The sequence below is a fragment of the Astatotilapia calliptera genome, chromosome 20, assembly GCF_964374335.1.
Source record: "Astatotilapia calliptera chromosome 20, fAstCal68.1, whole genome shotgun sequence".
Classification (NCBI taxonomy): Eukaryota; Metazoa; Chordata; class Actinopteri; order Cichliformes; family Cichlidae; genus Astatotilapia; species Astatotilapia calliptera.
In genome coordinates this window covers 33,700,369-33,709,066 of record NC_137441.1, presented here as the reverse complement: position 1 = coordinate 33,709,066, position 8,698 = coordinate 33,700,369, and positions in this window count along the sequence as shown.

Sequence of the window (8,698 nt, the reverse complement as noted above, 5' to 3'; positions counted from 1 at the left end):
TACAGTGTTACAAAGTCAGGAAATCAGTTTCAGTTACCGGTATGATGTCTGGAGAATTATAATGCTTTAACTGATGTCTACCAAGTAAATTGGTTTACAGAAACACTTAAAACTGATGTCTAAATATATGCATATATGTATATAAAGTGATGAAGGATAACAGTCATAATTAGCTGTGAGACTATTTGGACACAAAGAAACAGGTAGAGCAGGTCACAAGAGGCAGCTGTTTCCACTCCGTTTGTTTTTTCCTGTTGGATGAGCAGCAAGTTGAGTACAAGGCTTCATGCATTGGTGGGAGAGTTGGAGAGGTCAGTTATCTGACGCAGATAGAAGGGAAGCAGGAAGTAAGGGGAGAAGTTTAAGAAATACCCAAATTTAATGTGCATCACACCAAATAATTTAATGAGATAAAGGGAGACATATGGAGAGGGAGAAGGGTGAAATAAATAAAGACAGAAACCATGAAGAAATGTTAATGTAATGTTGTTAAGCAAAAGATCTCATAGATGATGCCTCTCAGAAAATCCTCAGAGCTGTGGGGACAGGAGCCGTTATCTCGATGCACACTCAATCCCTGCCGAACCACAATGCTTGAGACCTGGACACCAACTGAAAACCAACTTTCCTCAATAGCAGCATCATCAGCCCCAACTGTGAAGAGAAGAACAATTCATATTTACCTTTGCACAGAAGCCACAAATATCTCGAGATGAACAATCAGAGGGCTGTTTTTTCAACTACAGCATTGTAGCAACGCAAGGCAGAATGTCCTGCAAAAGCTGCGAGGTGCATATAGAAACCTTAACGTGTAAACACGGGAAGTTAAAAACAAAAACAACACTCCAGTACTGAGAAATTTCTCCCATACAGTTTCCTTTTTTAGCATTTATGCTCACATTCATCTTCGCATAAAAGCTATCTGTATCTGTGGGGTTGAAAGGTTAGAGGTAAACAGGAAGAGTCTTTGAATAGCACCAGGAAGCAAGAGCGAGTGTAGAGGTGCCAGGATCCATCAGAGGCATAAACAAACAAGCCCATAAACCAACACTGGTCAAATCAGGATTTCAGGAGTGATCAAATCAACAATCTGGTACATTTTGTAAAAAGAAGGAATGACACTGGTCAGCCCCACCACATCAAAAAGCTGGAAGACCACAGAAGACAGATCCGAGAATTATTTCCAGGTCAGGAAAAACAGCTTCACAACATCTGCACCAGGTAAACAACACTCTGGAGGTCAGTGTCAAAGTCTTAAATCAAGTAACACCTTTGTGAATAGAAATACAGCAATTTTACAACAAGGTAAAAAACACTGTTTACACTCAATTATAAAAAACCCAGATTAGACGTTGCCAGAAAACATCTAAAAGAGTTTGCACTGTTCTGGAAAACAATCTTTTTGAGGCTCATAAAATGGGAGACTTTGTGCAAAAATGGTTGTAAGTCATAAACATTTAATGTAACGCACTTATGATAAACCCTTTGATTTAAAGCTGAAAGTCTGAGCTTTAATCACATGTTAGTCGTTTGATTTAAAATCCACTGTAGTGGTGCAGAGAGGAAAAACTACAAAAATGTTGTTTTATTGTCAACAAAAACATATATGATGCATACTTTAATTTCTTTGTGTCTATTTGTAGTCCTATTGGATTTTCTCTCAGGCAGCTTGATTTCTGTTTAACAGATAGCTGTGAATTTGATCAACATTTGAGATATTCGTCTCGAGGAACATTTCCCTGGTAAGTTATTTTTAGAAGCAGTATCCGGCTTTCGGTCTTTTTGTCTTTTTTTAAACGTTAAATAAATAAGATAATCTGTGGAGAGCACAGTTGAAATTGCATTAACAAAGACTGTATTCAGCTCTAGTCTAATGTATTCTACGAGGGCTCCAGTCCATGACCCTAACCGAATAAGCTGTTAAGAAAACGAATGGATGATATCTAAAATTGGTTGCAATTTGTGCAGACGTTTGTGGTTCTTAAACGATGCGTCCTAAAGGATTTTGATAAAGTTTTCTTCCACAACCAGCTGAAGGTTAGCGGAACCAATGATTTATATTCCTGAATCACTGGATTAAAATTCTAATTTCTCTAACACCTGAAAGCTAATCAGCCTCAGCTTTTCTTTGTGTTCACCAGACCGGTGACCAGAACATGATGACAATGTGAGCATCTAAAACCCCCTAGGTCTCTTCAAACACAGCTTCAAGTCACATAATCCACAATCAAAGCAGGACACCTGACATAACTACGATCAGAAAACTAACAATTCTTTGACAACTCGTTAAGAATTTGAAGGTAGCACAGCAGTTCATGAAAGGACGACGTTGGTGCCTCAATGATTCTCTAGCTACCTGTAAGTGGGTGGGGATGGGTGGGGTGGGGTAGGAGGTTATCACTAATGCATTAGCCATTTAATGGCCCCAGTCAAGAGGGATAATTGCACAGATTCAGCCATTGTGTTGGAGTGCAGCTCTGAAACACCCCGTCTTTAATGACAGCTGAAGAGCAGTGGGCACTGATTAGAGCGCCACGAGAGAAAGAGTGTATGTTCTCATTCTCTAACTCCTCATTGATTTCAGAATACAATAAAAGCTTCATTATGCATTCCTAATGATGTACTTTGTACTTTGAGGCTGAAAGTTTCAAATGCAGCGTCACTGTAAAGACAGCGTTTTAACAAAACTTTGCAATATGTGAAAAAGAAATATTTTCGAGGAGCGATAAATATTCATACGCTCCGAGTGTTTACTTCTATTATCCATTTGTTTAATTATTTCCTTTCAGAAATTCAGGAAGTATTTGCATGGGAATAAATCGATGTCAAACACTTGACAAGGCAAATGCACATGCTAATAGCAAAGTTATTTCCCGCCTGTCTTTAGACATAATCATGGTCGAGCTCTTATAGATGACATCCATCCTCTCTGAGAGGAATCTCATCTCCAGTGACGTGAATTTACTAATTGGCAGCATAGAGCTTTAAGCTGTCCAGCAAACACTCAAACTTCTAGAAACTTCCCACTTAGTTAAGCTGACTTAGATTCACAAGAAAAAGTCTTCTTGGAAACAAACTATTGTCAAACTGTTTACAAGGACAGTCCGACAGCTGAGACGAGGGTGGGCTTCTCAGAAAAGCATTAAGAAGAAGCAGGGTGTTTTTTTTTTGTTTCTGTTTGTTTTGTTTTGTGTTTTTTTTAAACCAGCTGGCGCAAATCCAACCAAGCCATTTGTTGAAGGCACATTATTGAGACGTCATTCTTTTCCAGGGCAGGAACATGACCAGCATGTTTGACTGTCAGGAAACGTGAGGGGTGAAAGGCTGAGTACACGTAGTGTGTTGTTTTCTCATGTAACAACTACTAATGTGTGCACTCTTTTTTGTACTTTATGTAGTGATTCTTTTTTCACAAATATCTAAAAGCTAAATATGGTAAGTCTATATTTTTAATATTCTAATATTTAATATAATATCTTTTAAAGAGACATCCTGTGTTTGATAACTATGCTTATTTCCATTCTTCCTGACAGTTGACACACTGTGTGCCACTCCCATTTACGAACACACATATCTAACACCATGCATCTAGCTCCTAATGCATGTAAACTGGCACCTTCATTATTCACCATTTATTTATTTTTCCATATAATGAATATGATCCTTGATGAGCTTGTAATGAATGCCCGGGCCTTGCTCTGGCTCAATGACTCATAAGCCGCAACTTGATCACTTATTAAGATGTGAATGCACAACATCTGAGCCTCGGGGGGAAATAGAAAATAGCAATTATTTATTCATTTACCTCTTTTTGGGGGAAAAAGAAGCAACAGATTTTATAATTTTATAACTTCTGTGATATAGTGGATGTACGAGGACACATACTAAGCAACAGCGATAAAACCACACTGATCAAACCTCTTGTTTTGGTATTATTTCAGTCACATGCTGTTAGCAACTAACTTAGCTGTTAGTCGCCCTTCCTTTTGAAGCTACATCCAGTAAACTTCATCTCTGTTAGTGCTCAGTCATAACACATTACATCCACCCCCAGCTGAGGATAAGTTGAGCCTTAATCAGGCTTGAAAGCCTGCCAGCTAGAATTCAAGTACCAATTTAAATCAAATACAATGCAGTTTCTGATTACAGAGGTCCGGGGTGTTCAGAGGGTTTGCTGCTGATGGTTTGAGCCATGTTTGTTGCGGTTAGAATAAGAAAAAGACATTAAAAAAAAAGAGCCGTGGCAAGAGTGGGAGTCTGATTTATAGTCCGCCAGGGTCAGCACTGATGGAGCTGTAGATTCAAAGGCCAATATAAATGTTCTTTCATTCCTGGTTCTACTTTTTACACTAACGCACACGCACGAACGCACGTGAGCACAAACACACACACACATAGACACAGGAGAGCAGGGAATGCTGTCCATTAGTGACCTACAAGTGGCCGGCCTTCTGCCAAACATAATGCTTCTGTTGTGGGGGTGAACTCACTTTAGGGTAGTTGACTGAGAAATAATTCTCCTGCTCTTCACAGATCATTACTTCTTCATCCCTGCTCACATGGTTGGACTGCTTTTACTTAATATTTAGCATTTTGTTCTTGTGGCTTTTCAGTTTAAGGCAATCATGATAGTAACACATATATTTGGTCTGTGAGGTTAGACTCCAACCACCTCGTGACCTGAAATATGATAAGTGGAAGAAAATAGATGGATGATTTGATGGCATCACAGCTGAAGACAGATCTGATCATCCTGATAATTGTGGTTTATTACAGTCTGCCTCATGTTTCTTACACCATCATCTCTATTCATCAACAGTCGAACACTAGTTTATCACGAGCTAGCTTTATAGCTTAAAAGTTATTTATTCCTTACTAGCCTAATTGGAGAGGATGTCTCAAAAAATACTCATTTTTAAAAGCGCTACAGAAAAATAAGGATATCTTTAAGTAACTGACATATGACACGCATCATTTCCTTTAGTATTTACTGTGCTACTATACACCCAAGACACCATTCTAAAAGCCATTTTATTCTTTCAAATATAAGATAATTTATAGGAAAAGACAGTGTGATAAGTTGTGTCTTTGTGTCCTCAGTGTCACAACCTTACTGTGACCTAAAATAAAGATGTTAGTAATTTTATTTCATTAAGATTTTAATTTCAAACCAAGTACTAAAGAAGCAGCAGATGATAATGATGATGGCGTCTCTTGGGCGGATGTGTAGCTTTACTGAGCATCTGCTCGAGCTCTGAAAGGCAATTTTGAGGTTGTTTTTAAAGTGGCATGATGCTTGAACTAAGAAAGTGAAGAGAGAAAAGTTGAAAAAAGAAAGCTGAGCCCCAAAGCGCCATCTGCATAGCAACCATAACCTCTCTACCAATCCTCTGAGTGTGGTGCAGCTGCTTTGGATTCTGATGTGTTTGATATGGCATCGTTGCAGACATTCAAAGCTGCTTCAACTGTTTTTGACAAAAGAACTGAAACAATAATTACAACATTCACTTGTGATCTTAAATTGCAGAGATAGGTAAAAGTATCTTCTGAATATCTTCTGAGCCTGGAAACATTTTGTCAATCAGAACAGAAAAGCAAACGGTGGATGTGAATAAATGCACAGACCGTCTCGTAACCTGAATAAATTCTGCAAAGGTCAGTTCAATGAATTGATCCAGTCCTAACTTTTCACATGCTTTAATCATGGTAAATGGCCTGTATTTGTATAGCGCTTTACTAGTCCCTAAGGACCCCAAAGCGCTTTACACATCCAGTCATCCACCCATTCACACACACATTCACACACCACAGAGCTTTTAGAATTGCTGGGCCACCGTATGCCAATAATGATACACAATTTAAACATATGGCAAAAGAGCCTTCAAATAACATTAGTAGTCACCCTCTGCATTACATACACGTAAAGCCACATAAAAAAGAAGAAGTGTATTATGCCACCAGGCAAAATAAGTCAGGATGGTTTCTTTTCCACGGTGTTGCACCAGTGAATCAAACTGTGAAATGGCTCAGGCTCAGCCTCTCTCCATGGAAACTGGGCTCAATATTGTCATGACAACCTTCAACAAAGGAGGAAAAAAATCATGGAAGTAACAAGGGGAAACAATAAAAAGGCCTAATCAAGGGTGACAGGACAAGCCCAGTTTCCATCTCTGACTGGTTTTCCTCTACTGAGCTCATCTTATTTCATGAATCACATCCTGATACATGTCACTCATCTTTCTCCAAGCCCCCCTCCAAAGCTGCATCACTAACGTAGTTATTCAGGTACGGAAAAACGATCAATTACTAGCAGGTGACTGCTTTGTGTGAATATAGTCATTAAAATGCAGCATTCAGCAAATGTTCCAGCTGGGCAATAGTTACCCCAGAGCAGAGAGACATAAAACATAAATTTACAGAGGGCTGTTAAAGTGCTATTTCCCCATGGAGTAAGTGATATCATTTGTGTTGTATGTTGTAAGCATGTGGCTTTTGCGCTGGTGCATTGACTCCAGTTGTAATATATGAACAGTACATTCTAATATGAAGCAAAAATTACCAGCTCTTACAGACAGAAACTAGAAACAAATAACATTCATGCATCAGTCACCCCATGCACCTCATTCGCCCACAATATAAAAAGCTTAACAGCATCTTAGAAATAAACTGAATTCTGGTGCTTCTTTAAATTGTGCAACTGGCAGCATGGATTTGCTTTGTTGCAAAAAGTGAAAAAAAAAAATCTAAAATGTTTAAACAAGCAAAAATGCATCTAGTTGGCACAGAACCAGCCAATCTCTTCTCTTTAATATTTAAAATGTGGAGTCCATTAATAACTCCCATTTTCTCTTGGAGGCAGTGGTTTTAATAAATATAATGTAAAAGCCAGCCTCAATCCCACATAAACAGGAAATCAGGAAAATTGGTTGACTGGAATCTGCTGTATTTACTAAAACACAGTTTACAGGAAGGTATCTTCTCTAAGTGTTTTTGAACCTATTTCAGTTTCTTTTGTCTCTTCTATGTAACATATTAGCTACTGTTACCACTTCCTTACTTACCTGCACTGTATCACTGGCTTATTTGGCATTTTAACAGTCACTCCAAATCTGAGCACTGGCCAAAAGTGATTTCACCATCAGAAGGCTTACTTCAAGTTACGTTTGCAGTATAAATGTAAACAGCTCAGAAATGTTCTTTAGCTGAACTAAACTACTGGTTGGGTTTCCTGCCAGACTGGTTTGTCAGTCTGGTTACCTATTTTTTTCTGGTTGAGTGGTTGGTTGTTTTTATACTTGTTCTGCTTTAGTTATACTGTGCTTTTCTCTTCCTTTACTTGCTGAGTTGGCTGTGACTCAGGGAGTGGAGTAGGTTGTCTGCCAATCAGAACATTGGTTGTCCAACCCCCTATCCTCCAACCTGTACCTCAAAGTATCCTTGGGCAAGATTCCAAGTTGCCCCTCAATGCATCAATCCAAGTATGTGTGTGGGAACATTAAGTTTTTTTTGTTTTTTTTAAAGTGTTGTATGCATGGGGCTTGTAGTAAGAAACCACTTGCTCAAGTGAGCTCAAATTTAATAGAAAAGTATTTTAAAAGTAGTAGTCTATTTACAAGAGCAGGGCGATGTGACCAAAAATATTTATCACGATATACATTTGAAAATTTGCGATAACGATATAACTGACGATATAATTGACACGAGACAAAATACTTTACAACTCCACAACTTTATTAGTGTAAAAAAAAAAAATCATCAATGTATTTTCACTTAAACAAGCAGCTGTTTTTTTATGTGCATTAAAGTTATATAAAAATTTAACAGTGCAAATGCAAATTCCTTGCTGACAGTTTAACCAAAAGGCATTTCCAGTGGAAACTGGCCGACATATCCTGAGCATAACCATGTATAATATCCACAAAACTTAAAAAGAGGTTATACACACACAATAAGGTAATATTATGTTGAAGCACGGTACGTATCACTCCGCGAAGCTCCTGCCAACGATAGCCGTAATGCTCCTACAATCCATCAAGCGGTGCGGCTTCGTAGCTCAGCAAAGTCGTACTAAAACATTTGACAGATTTTTGAGCGCCGTGTACCACAGAAAATTGTTTCGAGGTCAGTAAACACAACCAGAATTCACACATAAGGCACACGGGATTATAAGGGGCACTGTCGATTTTCAGAAAAATCAAAGGATTTACCTTTACAAAGCACTACCAAAAATAGTGCTTTGTTGTGTATCTGATGGACGAAAGCTAAACCAGTTTCACACCACTGGAGTTGCAGCATTTCTACAAACCAGTTCCGGTTCATCTGTTTCATTCTACGATAGGCTTTCGCCCTTCTCATTCTCCGTCGCCGGCACGCTTTTTCTGCCATGTGCGAAAACAAAGGCACTGCTCATGCGTGTTTTACCCATGTTCTATCGCGATATTTCATTTTCTTCTCGTTGCCCGACATTATACCGGTATTACCGTGAACGGTATGATATGGCCCAGCCCTACTATTTACCTTGCACTTTTAGAGTATCTTAGTCTCTCTCTTCTCACACAAAGCAGGAACACACACACGAACAACAGGAAGCACACTTGCAAGATAAGAAACATTCAACCACACTTTGCAGCTAAACACCACTATAAACAACTTTCTAACAAACAAGCAGACTCAAAAAAAAATTTCTTTGATTTCTCTT